At 40.9% G+C, this 17,170-nt stretch overlaps 1 protein-coding gene across 1 annotated transcript in view; it reads right to left on the reverse strand.

The window, feature by feature from the left end:
• LOC134876087 (adhesion G protein-coupled receptor L3-like) overlaps positions 1 to 16,786 on the reverse strand; it is a 172,302-nt gene extending 155,516 nt beyond the window's left edge. The window contains 1 exon segment of the mRNA XM_063900934.1: positions 16,285 to 16,786. The gene's annotated coding sequence lies outside the window, so the exon portion shown is untranslated.
• Between the last annotated feature and the right edge of the window lie 384 nt (positions 16,787 to 17,170).

The following is a 17,170-nucleotide window of genomic DNA, read 5'->3' on the forward strand; positions in this document are numbered from 1 at the left end:
ATCTCATCGGCATGGTGACTGGGGAAACGCGCTGCAGCTTCAGAGTGAGCCTTATTGTAAAAGTATCTTGTAAATATTTTTGAAATGACTAAATTAGCCACGTTAGCTAGCTAGCTTAAAGAAAATCTGCAATAATATCGGAAGGAATCATGAGCTCACATTGTTGAAATAAGCAGATACAAATTACATTTTAGGTAAGTTTCCAACCAGTGACAGTTGTTGCACTGTACATCCCTGCATCAAAGTGTGAATACAAACAACCTCTGTTCATGTAAATGTAACACTAATTACTTTGCTCTGCTATTATCAGTTAAGTAATCAAAGCCAGTGAGGGCCTGTTCATTGAGAGGGAAGGGGAGGCTTTCCAATGAAAGTCAATGGGCAGCATTTATAATGCATGGGCAGCATCCTCACCCCCCAGGGTCACATTAAATTCAGGGAAGCAGATAACAATAGACTGGGTCCTGCTGGCACCTGCAGCGGGATATTGCATAGTTATATTTTACTTCCTCATTCTTTAGTGTCAGTAGACTCTTTATTTTCTCAGCGCACAATCTCGTAGATATTTTCCTTATATTTTTTTCCATCTATCATATTTCCATGTTTGACCAGTTCCTCATTTCTCCCTTACTGTGTTTCGGCATACCAATGATAAGCGCTGATAAAAGACACCAAAGAATGCAGCTCTTACCCCTAAGACTACCCAATACAAGGGCCCTAATTGCCCTTAATTGGAAAATGATGTAGCTAACGCATGTGTATTCATGTTTGTGCCCATTTGTCTGTGGAAACATAAAAGAGAGAAGGGCTGAACACACACACACACACACACACAACACACACACACACACACACACACACACACACACACACACACACACACACACACACACACACACACACACACACACACACACACACACACACACACACACACACACACACACACACACACACACACACACACACACACACACACACACACACACACAACACACACACACACACACACACACACACACTTAATGCATTCAGCTAGCGTGGCAGCTCAGTTAAATTTTTCATTGGTTGGTGTATGCAAACTCACGTGTTTGAATATCTATGCAAATATCATGTTTTCTTCAAGATTGCTTCTAAAGCCAAGACCATGATCTCACATGGAAATCCGGTCTCATATAAAAAAGAAAAGCTTTACGTCAACGGATCATAATGCTAAATGCATGAATTGTGTCGTCAAAAACAAGCCGTCAAAGCTCTTCTGGAAATGTTTCCCTCTGCTGTTTACCTGCAGGGGAATATCATTATGATAATCTGCCTCGTCTTTATCAGGAACACATACATATCCCCCACCACGATGGCCAACCTTGCAGCACAACATAAAAGTCAATAGAGAGGAAAATTGTATGGGTGACAGTAGTGGGACTTGACACCATAGGTCCTTCACGAGGGTGCACGCTGTGTGCATCCAGAATGAGTCATTTAGCATTTTTCTGTGATGCTAACGCCACACGCAGAGGCCTATTTGCTCCACGGAGAGTAAACGTCCAAGGCCATGGAGACGTGCTCAGAGAGAGGAAGAGGATGTACGTGAAACAGCAGACATCAACACAGGATTGATACATTTATTATTTTTGTATCGATGCAATTTCTTTTCTTTTATAAAGACAGCTGATTTTTAGTCAATAAAATGTAAGGAAATGTGAACAAATGCTGACTTCATGACGGAATTTTAACAAAAAGTGGTTTAATTAAAATATAAATGTTTACATGGTAAGCTGCTACTTACAAACTGTTTCATTTTGGATGAATGGCTAAACTAATAGCTATTTTCATCAAATAATCTGTTAATTCCTCTTTATCAACTAATGGGATTTTTGTTTGGTCTGTGAAATAAAAAATAAATAAATAAATGTCCATAATGAATACTGTTAATTGCTTTTTTGACCTGGTTTGATGATTACAAATCCTAATACAATAAGAAAAGCTGCAAATATTCACATTAAAGGTATTTTGCATTTATTTTTCAAAAATCAAAAACAACAACTAATGAATAATGTTAGTACTATAGAGAGCTACATTTGTTATTGTGTTATCCCTAATAATGTATATTCCAAATAATAAAGAAACATTAGTTGTTTGAGTCAAGTTATTATAAAAATAACTTTTTTTGTCTGATTAATGATTCCAAACCCAAAATACTTACTAAAAGCTAATGTTAACAATGAATAAGCTCCAACCAGCATGTTTTCAGAAAAAAGTAAAGACAATGATTTATAAACTGACATGTTTGCCATTTATTTTCAACTCACTGTTTCAGCTTTAAAATTATGAATTGATTACAATTAGTTGTTGGTTATGATTTCAGTTCTAATGTAAAACACGCATAGGTTCCCCTCTCGACTCTCAAACAGAAAATCTGCAGCTGATTGAGGCAGTGGATCGAATTTCCGCTAGTTTACTTCTGAATTATGTTTCCATGTGCCGGCCTGTGCCCCCCCCCCCCCACCCTGAAAGATATGGAACTTGACCCTCTGAGTTCTAAGGCCAACCTGCACACTGAATAAAACCGTGGCATAGGGGAAACAGAGTAGGGTTTACAATATGTGTGAAAGAATGTGTTTATGTAAAATTCAATTGTGTATGTCTCCGTTTCTTAACAGCATAACCACATGTGTTTATTTCCTCATATACGGCTGCATTTAGGTGTGTGTGTGCAGGGTTCAATAACCATGTGTGAAGCGGGGGGCTCTGGAGTGTCTCAGCACCCAAGGCGCCAAGGACATGGCCTGACAGGTGTGTGTGGAGGACCCAGTGGTCTGCAGCACGCAGCACAATGTGCCTATTCAGGCCTGGAAGGAGACAAGCGAGATACCGCAGGACCCCTGTGAGGAGGGGGTGGTCAGCTGGGGGCTCGTCAACCTTTCAGTGTGACTACAAAGAAAGACACAACCATAACTGCATCAGCACAGTATTGGGCTGTGACCCCATGCTGCGCAGACGTCTACTGCTGTGGCAGATTGAGTTTTTCTGCAGATTTTCCTTCAGACAGACATCTTTGACTTAGGGGCTAAACATTTGGTTTAGTATGGAGGTGTAGGTCTTAGTAGTAATGTAATAACGTTTTGTAAAAGACATCAGTTGATACCACACTGGTGAATTTATAAATGGCGGTTGCTAACAAGTGTGCTTAATGAGACTACTAAATGTTATCACGCCCAACATTAGCCACCTTTAGCTTAGCGGTGGTGACCCCAAGTCATGTGACCATGCTGTAGTTTCTTTATCAACCCAATGTTAGGCTTTTACTTTAAACAAGCATAAAGTAGTGTTATTATGTGGAGATGATGTATCCTGCTGCACAAAACGTGTATATATTATAAACATTTGTTTGCCACAGAGATTATTTTCTATAACAATCCAAAATCCAACGGAGAAATCCCATTGAATTTTTGTAAAAGGGAACCAAGGCGCCCTATCAACTCTACAATGCCAACGTTTGCTATTTAAGAACTATTAAAGAAGGAGAAAGGAATATATTTGCCCTTTTCTAAAAAAAGAAAAACTAAGGCTAATGGGTCTGATTCTCATTTTACAAGAGGGAAAGAACGACACACATTCCCATAGTCACTAAATAATAGTTTCAAATATACTCGCATGCATACCATGAACGCACACACAAAGAAAGACACACACCTTACGCAGCAAATCACTGCTACACACAAGCTAATGGCAGGATGTGACAGAAATGGCCACTGTCTGGAAGAATTACATGGCTGTGTGCTCCATACGTCCTTAACGCACATCTGACAAGAGCTCTAAAACACACACAATGCCACCGGCTCTGCTATCCATGCAGAAAATTGGACAGCCATCCTTCAGCTCCGACATAAATCTGTGGGGTAGCACCACGCATCGCAGAGCAATATAGTATAGAACGAGCCTTTGCTGAAACAGAAAAGTAATTGAATGGAGGATGAATATAGAAAGGGCAGGGATGAGAGAAGAAGGAAAACATGTAATGTGAATTTGATGCACGGAGATAGAATGCTTTTAGGAAATAAGGCAGACAGAGAACACATTATCACGGATGGAAGAAACTGCTGGACATTTTGAAATAATCCGGAAAAAATGAAATGTTTTCTGCCCTCGGTGGTTGTAGATTTTCTGTGAGGATTCCTCCGCTATATAGATAACCTTCACCTACATACGGCGGTTCCACATACTACACACAAGAGGCCTCTGCTGCAGCGACCTCTGAGTCCCGAGGCTATCTGCCCACTAAATCACATTTGTGGAGTCATATTAAACACGTCGCCCCGAGGAGAGTAAAAGCTCTGCAAAAGAATGATAGGCATCTTTCTATCACTGTGAGCCTGCACTACATTATTCCATGTTAGTAGCTGAGGTGATAGCATGTGGCTGCTTTAATGTTACAGTATAGGCTGTGAAAATGTGTTCAATTCCTCCTGAACACAGTGGGAGATTGCCATCAGGACACCTGCAATGAGCAAATGTGATTGAAGAAAATGAATATGAGGAGGAACAGAAGCTAGCATAGCTGATGCAAGGCCACACGATGTCAGGAAGAAGATGCACTTACAAAATGAAAAGCTTTCAAGTTTTTCCTTATTAAAATAATTTGACATCTCCACTCAAGAACTGTTCTTATACCTGTATCTCACAGGACTTTTACTTCTAATAGAGTATTTCAACACTTTAGTATTTCTACCGGTACTTTGTCCACCTCTCTTCTCCAGTATATGCTTTTGCTGCTGTACAGAACAAAGTATGGATTACCTTTACGCTTCACTCTTAAAGCACCTCAAATCCCCTCTCCAGTCATGAGAAATGTCAATCTGAACAGGGAACTGCAATGCAAGGGAAACAGGGGGACTGCAGCCATGAAAGAGGGAATAATAGATGGGGTGGGGGTGGAAGAAGAAACCAGAAACAATCATACTGGTGGCAGCAGTGTGCTGTGGTTACCAGTGTTCGATGTTCAGCTGAAACAGGAGCTGCATACTAATGGAGAGGGATCTTTGAAGCAGCTACAACAAGAGCAGAGACATTGGCACACATTCATTCCGGTATCCTACGAATTATGCCCATATTAGACAATCCAGTCCTCACATTGCAGGTGTTGTTCCAACGTTTAGGATAACTACAGCTAGTTTACCCTTTATTTAGCAGGGTGGAGTTCAAAGTCAGTAAGAGAATAGCATTTTAAGACTGTCTTTTCATTATTTAAAAGTGGTCATATTGCCCCAACCTTAGCAAAGTGATTTAACTGCCTAATGCTACAAATATTTTGTTGTTGAAAGCATGTTATTAAAGAAGTGTTTTGAAGACTACTACAATATTCAAGTTCTTTGGTTGGTTTAACACCCTTTCCCTTATTGTTTGGTGTTCTTATGGACCAGTTTTCTTATATGTCAGTTGGGGCGTCAGTTTGGGCGTCCAGCAGTGGCTCAGTCAGTAGGGGCTTGGACTGGGAATCGTAGGGTCGCCGGTTCAAGTCCCCAAACAGACTTGAAATATGGAAAATGGACTAGTACTTGGAGAAGTCCCAGTTCACCTCCTGGGCCCTAGCACTAGGATGGGTTAAATGCAGAGGACCAATTTCACTGTGTGTGCTCTGCTGTGTGCATGTATGTGACAATAAAGAGGGTTTCATCCTCCTATTCTTCTTCTAAGATGGCTCCTGAATTTTCGTATTTGGTTATATTACCTGATACTTCACGTCTAATTCCAATTGTTGGTGACTACAGTCAGTAGTTTTAGGAAGAAATCTAAACCAGTCACAGAAATGCAATGTGATTGTCTTTTTATTAATTAGAATTGGTCTAATTGTCCTTACTGTGTTATTACTGTATCTAAACATGGCTCCTGAATATGGCATGATTTCCTCAAACAATCCCTTTTGGGTTTTTTACCCGATATGGTTTGGCATGTTTTTGTTAGGTCATCGAGGAATCATGTCCGGGAAAGTCATATTTCAGTTTAACTGGCTGTAATAATTCATTCCAGCCATCCAGTGGAGGTAACAGTATACCGGGCCACTAAATGGCAAACGTTTCCACAAGCCTCAGAAGCTATATATGGTGACAGTTCGTATATATTTTCTGGTTTCTGTTACCTGGGTCACGCATAGGTTGGAAATGAGATTTTAAAGAGTGAGGTTCGGAGGTTGTGAGATGGGTTCAGCATATTTTGCATGCCATCCAAATTGTATGAGGGTAATGGGTACCAAAACAAACTGGTGGTGCATGGTAACAGACACAAGTGGACAGATGGCAGCCGGAGTGGGGTTTCTTATGCATGACGAATTGTCGCATCTGCTGGTGCGACTTTGCAAAGCACGCAGCCAGAAGAAGTTCTCAAGAAAAACAGGGGAAAGCGTCATCTGAAAACAAGCAAACAAAAGCCAGGCTTTCATCTGTTTTCAAAGAATCTTTTCACAGTCTGCAGGAATCCTGCCGGGACCGGAGGGCAGTGAAGGTGACAGTCACTTTCCTGATACCCAGGTGAGGTGACGTTCTGCCAAAATAAAGGCTTAAGATCCCTGCAGTAGCCAAAAATCCTTAGGGGAGAGCTCAAAAGATCCGTCTACAACCACACGTTGTTGACCAGGTTACAAAAACCCACACCAAATGGTGGCCAAAGTTTGTCAGATGTCAAAACAGATCACAGAAACCATCAAAACTCCATCAAGGTAAAGTGCCTGTGTGGCCTCTTTCCAGAGTTGCTTTCTTATTCAATGGAATTTCCTAATTAGATGAGGAGGTTGGTTTGAGGTACATGCTCTAATAATATTAAAAAATAAAGCAGGGCCTTTGCATGGAGCACCCCCTTTGTTTTCATGCAGTGCAGCGATCGAGGAGGTTACAATTGTCTCTCCCTCTCTCCAGTGCATCTACGTATGCGGAGAAAAATCGATGCACAAAAAGCACTTCATTCCCGCTCAGTTTCATCCTTTACTGCCAGTATAATTAAAAGTGGCTTCGACAGACTTTCCAATCCAAATATCCCCGTCAGATGGAGGTAGCCTGCTCAGAGTCAAGGGCTAAATTGAGGGGTAATGTTTCTATAGGGACTGTTATTGTATGGAAGGTGCATTTTGTTTGCATGGACAGAAGAAAAACAAAAAACAACCAAACAGGTAAAAACAACCAAACAAAGGGAAAATATGAAGGTACTTTATTGAAGATTCCAGGAGGTCACAATTTTATCCCGACTGGGAAATTATCGCTTTACACATTTTGCACAAAAACCAAGCTAGATTAATCTCATCAAAATGTTAAGCTTTTACAAGTGCTCAAAACTATTTCCATTTCTACCAAGGCAACAGAAAGAGTATAAATCATGTTTTAATCCCACTCGAAAGAAGCTGCTTCCTGCCTTGCTATCACCAGCTGAGAGACAAAAATTAAAACATTACCTGTGTGTCATGGCTGCCTTCAAGCCAATAGACCAATTATTTCTGCTCTGCTGAAATTGTAAAGGCCTCTCCAGCTGTGTTGGACACAAAGCTGGCTTAGGGAGGCTTACCCCTGACCAAAAACATAAACAAGATTACAGAAGCCTAACCTTTCACAAAGTGACAACAAAACTAAATGGACTTTTGGTCTGCAGCTGCCAGAAGTGGCGAGATCTGTCATTTCTACTGCTTTGGGAGAAAATGGACCGATAAGGAATCAAAACAAAGCAATCTTTTTTTGTCCATAATAATCGATCATGGGCTGTTCATTAGCAAAAACTGAATAGCAGAAAAAGAGAACAATCCCTTAAGAAAGACAAAACGTAGGCACAGGTTTAATGAAACTGGATTACAAAAGACTGCTTTAACTGCAGCATTCCACTGATGACTTCCAAGGCAATAACTACACCTTCCCTATTAATCATTATGGGCAGGAATCCCATAAAGGGCGGACCCTCACTGACCTCAGAGTGCTCATTGTCTGGTGGCATGCAGCAGCTTCATATGGAGCTGGTATGCTACTGTGCTAAGCTAAAGCTCACTGAGGCTGACTTTTAGCTGCATTTATTATGTATGAGAGAGTAAAAGGGGTCCATGAGAAGATTATAAAAGCTTAACATTTTGATGAGATTAATCTAGCTATCAATATTTGCATGCATACAGTAGTGAAGCAATTATAATGTGGCAGTCGAACAAATATCTCTCTATGAAAGTATCCTCGGAGCTAGTTTAAAAAACATTTATTGGAAGCAGTATTATCCCTGCACCATTCCCCATAAAAACATTTATATCATGAGCATGTCAAGTGCACTGAGGAAGGATGTACGGGAATATTAAAGCAGAAGCAGTGTGGAGAGAAGTAAGCGAGGGGCGGATCTGACGTCTCCACTCCCACTGTCTGTCAGTCGGTCTGTAGCATGATGTATGGATCTTATATTGCACCGCTCACCCAGCAGAACTACTCAATACTGCAACACAGAGGGAAGCTGCAGCGAGACAATGGGAGACGGTGACCCTTGTTATAAAATGACAAAACTCCATGTGGGTGAGGAGAAGTAATGCGGCTTAAAGGGGGAGAGCGATGATTCATTCAATATCACATAGTAAACAAACAATGACTTCTTTTTTTTTATCCATATGCAACTAGATGTGTTGGTTTATTTACAACACAATTTTAATAAAATGCAACATATATCAGAATTTGTTTGGAATATAACTATTATTACAACTTTTTGTGTTAATAAAATGTCTAACAATTTTGAAACATGTTTATCCAAGTCCCTCAAAGTTCATGCTGATGTCTTAAATGTCACCTTTAGTAAATCGTAAACAAAGATATTCACTTTAATATGATATAAAACAGAGAAAAGGCTCAAATTTGAGCTAAAAGCTGCATTTTTTTTTTTTTTACAATGCCAAATACTAACCTGAAATATTGTTGTAGCTCAAAGAAAGAACAAAAGAAGCATTAAAGAATTATTATAAAATCTGATCTAAAAACAAATAAAGTGAAACACACATTAAAATATATTGTAGTGCTACGTGACACAGCTTTTAACTCCAAAGCATATTTCGGCTTGCAATCATTAGCCAAAATAAACACACACTCCCTGTCAGCACCTCGACGTATGTTTGGCATTAACTGGTGGAGGAGGGTCTACGAACAACAGCTGGAATTTTCAGTCCTTCAGAACGTATGAAAGCACGATGCAGCCCTTGAACCAAGGTGACGTCCCTGCGTGGGCAGACAAGAGGAAGAGGCCCCCCGTTTTCCAGCTCCACGCTGAGGGGGGGAAGAGGGGGGTTGGGCTCCAGCTCCGTTATCTGCTGCTTATTATTTGGCTGAATGAGCTGCAACGGGGCTCACGGGGCTCGCTCCTGACATAATGAATGATTACAGTCTTGTGGCTCCCCTCTACGAAAACCTACAGTTGCCACCATTGCGGCTCAGCATCACAGACAGCACCAATATACCGGTGGATAGTGTGGTGGGGGGGAATTTCCAGTGACAGGGTAAATGCTACCCAGTCCTCCAGCTGAGTGACTGACAGCACACCTGGGTCATCAGGTAGCTTGTTAAAGACTGCTTTTTCAAATTGGAAACTTTAAAACATATTTCCTTTGCAAGAAATGTGGCTGAATATCGATCCATGTATTTTAATTCACCCTTCAATGCTGCACATTTTCCACTTCTCCTTCCTGCCGAAACGTGATACATACTAATGCATACAGACAGTAAGCCCATTAGGAGTAATACATGCCACATGAACCATCCATAATGCATTGCTTTATGACGGCACCATGCATCCTGCACAAGAGAAACAGATGCATGGTGTGACAGCAGAATAAAAACAGAAAAGGCTCCGTCAATAGCTCTAACAACAGAAGTCATTCTGTCAGCACTTTCCAAACGCCAGCTCTCCTGCAGTCAATTAAGTTCAAGGTGAGACAGAAATGTGTTGTCATTTAAACGGTTCTGCTCCACTGGGGCGGAGCATCAATTCAGTCATCTCCACTCTGGAGGTGACAAAGGGCTGGCAGCGGAGTTTAAATGTGACACTGGGTACACATTTCTGCTGTCGTTATACCAACCTGATGTGAGGCAGGGTAGTAAGTGTACAAAATGCAAAGATTTAAAATGCACTGTTCAGGAGCTCATAAAGACGGGAACCAACGAGAGGATTGTCTCGAGGAGAAAGAGCAGTTGGCCCTTCCAGATCCACCCCCCACTCACACACTCCTAAATCCAATCCCATGCTATCGATTAGGAAAATCAATCTGGTCACAAGCTCAGCAGGGAAATGCTGAACTGCTGCAATACATTTCGAAGTCAAAACTGGTTCAAAGAATGCACCCTGGTTTAGTGCATGATAAAACAATGCATTCCTCTAATTAAGAAAACTAATCATCTATTATGGAGCCACCCACCTGTATGAAAATACTTCAAATCTAAAGTGTTATAAGTAACACTTTTAAATCTCATGTCCTGTGCCCAGCTGCCCATTGTGTTATAATATGTTCCAAATATATTTTAAAGGTTGTATTATTTTAACAACACAAAATGATGAATTCTGCAGCTGATATTTGCAGAAACAGCAGCCTGTGAATAAGACTCCTATCTTCATTCCTCTTCTCTGGCCAATTAATGGTCAGATCAGGAGGTCCCAATGGTTTAGGGAGGCGTAAAAACTAACCGTCATTTCCATTCATTTGTATGCAGCTGCAGGTGCACTACCTCATTATGTATTCAAGCCCAAACCTGCCTCCCAAACAGGCCATAAATTAACTTCTTTTAGAGCTTCAGCCTCAGAGAAGCAATGCATCTTTGTTTGAATCTTCTTCACTGGTCCAAAGTTCACAAGGAGAAAGAAAAAACACTCAAACAAAGGGAAAAGCAATCAATATTGTTGCAAAAAAACTTCACTGTAAGATGCACATAGACAAATGCATGAGATTTTACTGAGTAGTAAAGAGGTTGATGTACTGCGGCTGTGTCAGGCTGTGTCAGTTTCATAGCTGTTGGATTCCTTTTAACACCAGCAACGGCGTCGTAAGAGTGGCTTGGATTGCTTTAAATGCTAAGTTGACATTTTTGGGTCCATATCTGCACTCCAGCCTATAAAGTATCCATTTTATTCTTATGCATTATTTTTCCATGGGCCACTTTAGCTGTATTGGGGCTAGGGTTAACAATATTATACACCAAACTGCTTTCTTTTGGGATACAGATGCATATCAAGTTCACTGGACACACACCTTGAAGGGCAAACACTCTGCAGTAGAAAGAAGGTATCTTCATCTCCATTCATACAATTAATACACATCTGCACAAGCTACTTAATGCTTTACGCTCCCCTCGGCATGCAAGCTTTGTCTCTCTGACTGCAGAACTTGTCGAGTGTTAAAATGTGTCTGCTAAGTGTTTGAGCCCTTGGGGACAACTTAACTAGAGTATGTGTCAAATTAGGGTTGAGGGGTGGCTTTAAGGAAATAAAAACTGCAGTGTGAAGCATGAGAATGTTGCACTGGTCATGTTCACGTCTTCACTTGAGCTGGATGATGTAACCCTCCTTGAAGGGCTTTTTAAAATGAAATGCATATTCACGATGAAGTGAAGTGGAAGTTTAAAAGTGAATGCAACAGTAAAAGATGGCATTATGCTGTAGCATAACTTCACTTATGGTTAACCAATGATCTTATCTCATACTTGAATACAAAGCAACTTCCTTGCCTTGTCCTCTAGTTCCAGTATTCATTGTCAGGATTGACCATGACCTCGCCCTATCCTCAACACACCCTCGCTGGAGTACTATAACATCTATAAGTGATTTAAAGTTCATTAATACACCACACAACCTTCCTTTATCATGCTAATCACTTGTTGGGGTAGAATCCAGCCAGAAATTTTTTTTTTATTTGATAATCCCCATCATCATGTCGGTAAATACAAGATGTGCTTGTGAAAAAAATATTTGATTTAGCAAATAATAGAGATGAGCAAACAGATGGTGGTGAATCATCTGATAATAGTACAGCAGTTAATTATGTTGGATTATTCACACAAATTGGCAGAATTTGTACCATTTCAAAAGATCTCCAAAGACCCTCTTATTCTCCAGTTTTTTGCAGGGTTTTGATGCAAACAGAGCACACAGCTTTTGACAAAAATCTTATGCAGGAACCTGAACACATATAATAAGTATGTAACAACATGTGCTATGCCTTAAGCAACCTATGATATTTTTAAAATAAATGTCTATCATCTTCCGTTTTCTTTTAGAGTAAATTGCTCCCGAACATTGGGCTCACTCCTCACAGAGCATCACAGAATCAAGAAACTAATCATCTGTTCCTCCCATCTAGCACCATCTGAAGTCTCCATCTCACTATAAGTTCCACTTCCTGCAGGGGGTTGTGAAAGCTTGAGTCAAACCATTTGTACGGAGCTCTTAATGAGAGCGGACAGCTAAAGTGTTGAGGGCCGCAGACCTCGAGGACCTCTCCTCGGCCATGTGCTTTCTCTTTTTTAATTTCCAGCTTTGGGTTTTCGTCTATTGTGACATTCCTGCCAGAGAAAGAGCCCCATCAAAGTGACCTGTCTCCTGCAGGATAACTCTGCTCCGAGGGCCCTTCTAAAGTTGTGGGTGAGACAGGGCCTGCAGGAATGTTAATACAGTACAGTAGGTGGCTTGCAAACAGCTTCTTTTTCCACAGGACTAAAGTATTGTGTTTAAAATGAGAATGAATGGCATATGCATACAAGCTTTCTGATATGTATGGGGTTAAACTGGAGATAGAACCATCCCTTTATCTAAAAGTCAAAGAGGAAAAATATTCATGAAAGATATGAAGCGTCATCTGTGAAGATGTTTCTGAAATACATGCCAGCATGCAGCCACTTAGATAAACAATCAATCAATCGCAAAATATCTTTTAGAATCCATAATTTAGAATATTACCTACCTATTAATTACCTACTTACAAATGTACTCATGCAATGCTGCTTAAGATAAATAAAGCAAAAAACAAGTGTAATCTTGTGATGTGCAGGGAAAACTCAACAGGTAGTTTTCCATGTGAAAGATATATGAATGATTAAACCATAGCCTTAACTCAGCCACAAAACATGCTCCACTGTGGGTAATAAATAACCATCAAGAAAATTGAACAGTGCAAATAATTTCTAAATAATGTGGCGGCTTATCGTGAGTAATGTTTCTATTGGTCCACGGTATGCAGTAAAGGTGAAAGTGTGATCTGTAAGTCACACAGCATATTAATGTTGTAACTTCTGAATATAGAATCGGAGGATGAAACCCTCTTTATTAGTCACATACATGCACACAGCAGAGCACACACAGTGAAATTAGTCCTCTAGGGGCAGTGGGCAGCTATCGTGCAGCGCCCGGGGAGCAATGGGGAGGGGGGATTGGAGGTGTCCGGTGCCTTGCTCCAAGCCCCTACTGACTGAGCCACTGCTGATATTCTCTTGACAATTCAAAATGTGTTCTTAAAATTGACAGAAAATGGGCAAAATTGGTTGGGTTTTGTCTCTTCAACACTCCAAATTAATCTTTAAAATCTTCAGGAAAAATTAAAGAGGTTGGGAGTTGTCAAGTAATGTAGTCTTGATATCGTTTAGTCAGTGTTTCGATTCTACTGGAAATACATGTACTGTTTCACTGGAGTTCACTGAAGCGAATGAAGTAACCCTACATTAGGTGATCAATGAACACCATTTACTTTTCTAACTGCCTAAAAAGTTTGTGTAATCTGTACCTTTACAGAATCTTTCTGACTTTCAGAAATAAATATCCAGAAATAATTTCCCATCATTTCCATGGTCACAACCGATCCACAGCCTCGGATTCCAAAAAAGAGATGATTGTAAATTCACTGCGACAAAATATGAATGTCAAATCTGAAAGAGTATGCACAGAATGACCTTGAGCACTTCATTCAACGTATGCCAGATCACCACAGACAAAGCAGTGAGATGAAAACATGAAAAGCTATTCATTCACTCAGCCCAGGGTCGATTAATATTCGTGCATAGTTGGAAACTGAAGGTCTCACTAAAAGAGAAATTCAGGGTCTTCACAGTTGATAGGCCTTGAGAATAGAAAGGACATTTCATCTAAAACATAAAACATCCAATTTACCACATCTACTTTAAAATTACAGCACAAAAGATGATGTGAAAAGACATAAAACACGTGTGTGACTGAATATTTTTGGGATAGAGTTTGGTTATCCAAACTGAAGCAAAAGTAAAAACCCTCCCTGAACATAATGAGCCATGAAGCTGCACCCCTCATAAAGCTAACCTAATGAAGAAATGGAGCCTCCATTCATACAGCAACGACAAATTGGATTTCATCCTGGCTTGCAAACGTATCCAAAAAAAAGCTAAAATCAAATCAAATAAATGGAACTGCCAATGCAAATCAGTGCACTAGCTGTCGCAGAGAGAGGGATCATCAAATAACAAAATTAAGATGAAGCTTGCTTCCCAATGAGGGCAACAAACTGTATTGGTGTAATATGCAATTCAACAGGAAGAAATATGTGATACACAGCATGTTGAACTTGCAGAATGAGTCACTGTGCAGACAAAAGAGCTGAATAGTTTTCCTATAAAAAAAAGGCCTGCAATGAATGAATCCATGTAAGTGTTTAATGTCAAGGGGATTCAATCTTTTTTTCAGTGAATGAAAAATACATGTATTTATAGTGTCAAGTGCAGAGAAAATCATTCCATTAACTGGCATACGAAGGCATGGTAAAACCAGTAGATCTATGTGTAGCATGTACATTTTTATTTCTGTCACTATCTCAATGTGTTCCTTTACCCGAGATAACCGATTGAATTAATGCTCTCATGTTCAGCTCACTGTCTCCCTACAATGGACTGCTACACAACAGCTTCAAGGGAACAATTATCCTATTTTCAAACAGCGCCGTGTCCTATCAGGCATCACAACAGATGTCAAGTTCAACTGCTGTTATATTAAATATAACCCAGATTATATTCCACCAGGAGCAGCATTTATGAATGTGAACGCACTGGAAACAAAGAGCATGTTGACATAACCGTTCAGGAAGCATTAAACGTCCCCTTGTGTTTCAAATCATGGTTTTTTTTTCTGTTTTGTGTGTGTGTCTGTGTCTGTGTCTGTGTGTGTGTGTGTGTGTGTGTGTGTGTGTGTGTGTGTGTGTGTGATGCAGATTATATGTCAAATGGTGCAGCAGTCCAGGATATCAAATTGTTGAAACCAGCAATATCTGGTATTTTGAAATAGGGGGAAACACATTACACAAAAGAAGCCAAAAACATGTCCAAAACCCATGACAGATCCTTTAAAGTTCTTGCTAATCTAAAAATATCGAACCATGTTAAAATATTAAGTAGAGGGCATGGTTTTGCAGCGCAGAGGAAACTTCTCCTCAGATTCATTGAGGCTGTGCGACCTTTCCCTCTTTGATTTAGATGTTGAAAGACAGTGTGCTGTCCTCACATCAAAGCCTACTGCAGCCCTGCTCCTCTCTCAGACACAGGACAGCATGTCTTCCTCAGCAGGGCTTCATTCACCATTCCCTCTTTTCATACAGTGAGTGTACATTAAATATGTGTTGTGCAGCGTTAGAAAGCCAAAAGTAACACTCTTGAAAAGGGGAATATATACACAATAACTTCAATATTTTATAGCAACATAGTCAAGCTATCATGAAAAATGCAGATGCTCACACCACTGCATCCATCCTCACCCTCCTGCACATTTCGAACAACAGGAACAGGCCGGCACTGGTTCACCTCTGATATATGCATCAGTTCCTGCCTGAGCTTCAGTCCACACACATGAGGGAGGCCTAGATGTTCAATTTTAACTGTCCACAATAGAAATGCAAGACTCTAAAAGGCTACAACTTCTTACATAGGCATGCATCCAATATGCAACTTCTTTGCAAAGCCATCTCAGACAAGAGCACATTGTTTGGAGCTCCATGTGAGGGTAAAAATAAAAACTGCTCAACAATCCCCATACATCAGATCATAATCCATCAGAAAGGGTTAATTAGTTCAACAGGAAATTGAAATGTTCATATTGGCTATCAATATGTCGCGCGTTGATCTGTGTTGATTACACCTGAACGCATCGATGGCTGTTAAAGTAATTTAGAGTGGAGAGCAAGCACATCCACAGTATCTGCTGCAGGGATTCATTGTTGCTGCCCAGAGCTCAATTTTCACATTATTATGGATGTGCGCACAAATGGAGATATGCATTTAGTGAAGTCGCACTTACCGCGGGGTTAGAAAGGACTGCTGAACAGCAGGGTTGGCTCACGTCCTTCCATTCAAAGTGTTACCGATCATTTCTCTCCAAACTGTCTCTCAGGCGGTGGGTAGCGTCCCGACGCACGGTGTGAGGAAGGGTTTGATAAAACGGCTTAAGGAGAGAACAACGAATCCAAACAGTTCCCCCAGCAGATGCGTTCAATATCCCGGGGTAAACCGCTTCGGTCCACAATCCGATTCTCGCTGATGTCGCGGAGATACAGCAGCTTCCTCGTGTTGTATCCACGCGTCTGTCCCTTACATCCCTGTATGGCACAAGCCGTCCTTCGGTGCGGGCGCTACATCACTTCCCATGAAGCTGAAATGCGAAACACCAGCAGCCCTCTCCTCTCTCGCACACACAAAAAGAGTATCCAGGAGAGAAAATCTGGAGAGAGAAGCTCCGCAGGGGGAAGATCTGAGTTGTTTGGGTCCAAACACTGAGCTCCCTGCGCCTCTGACGAACCAAATGTGCGCACTGGCTGGGAGAGAGTGTGTGTGGAGCCGAGAGAAAGGTGAGAGTAAAAACTCGGATGTGGATTGCCGCTCTCCACGAATACTCGGGCTCCACCTAGCAGCAAGCAAGAGATAACATGCTCTGCACCTACAGGATGTGTAGCCTCAGGCTGCAAACCAGACCTATGTTATATTACATTCTGTCTGTGCGCCTGTGGCTGCAATATTAATGCCAAATCCACCCTGCCTGTCTCTCAGAAGACCCTAGAAAATGCAAGAACTGTCCATCAATAGCTCAATAAAGAAAGTGTAGACTGAGTTCTAGTTGATGCCAAACATTCAGTTGAGGTTTGGTTGAGGCAATGCCACACATGTTTGCAGGTGTAAAACAGTGCATG

This window comes from Eleginops maclovinus, chromosome 14 (assembly GCF_036324505.1).
Source record: "Eleginops maclovinus isolate JMC-PN-2008 ecotype Puerto Natales chromosome 14, JC_Emac_rtc_rv5, whole genome shotgun sequence".
In the NCBI taxonomy this organism is placed as follows: Eukaryota; Metazoa; Chordata; class Actinopteri; order Perciformes; family Eleginopidae; genus Eleginops; species Eleginops maclovinus.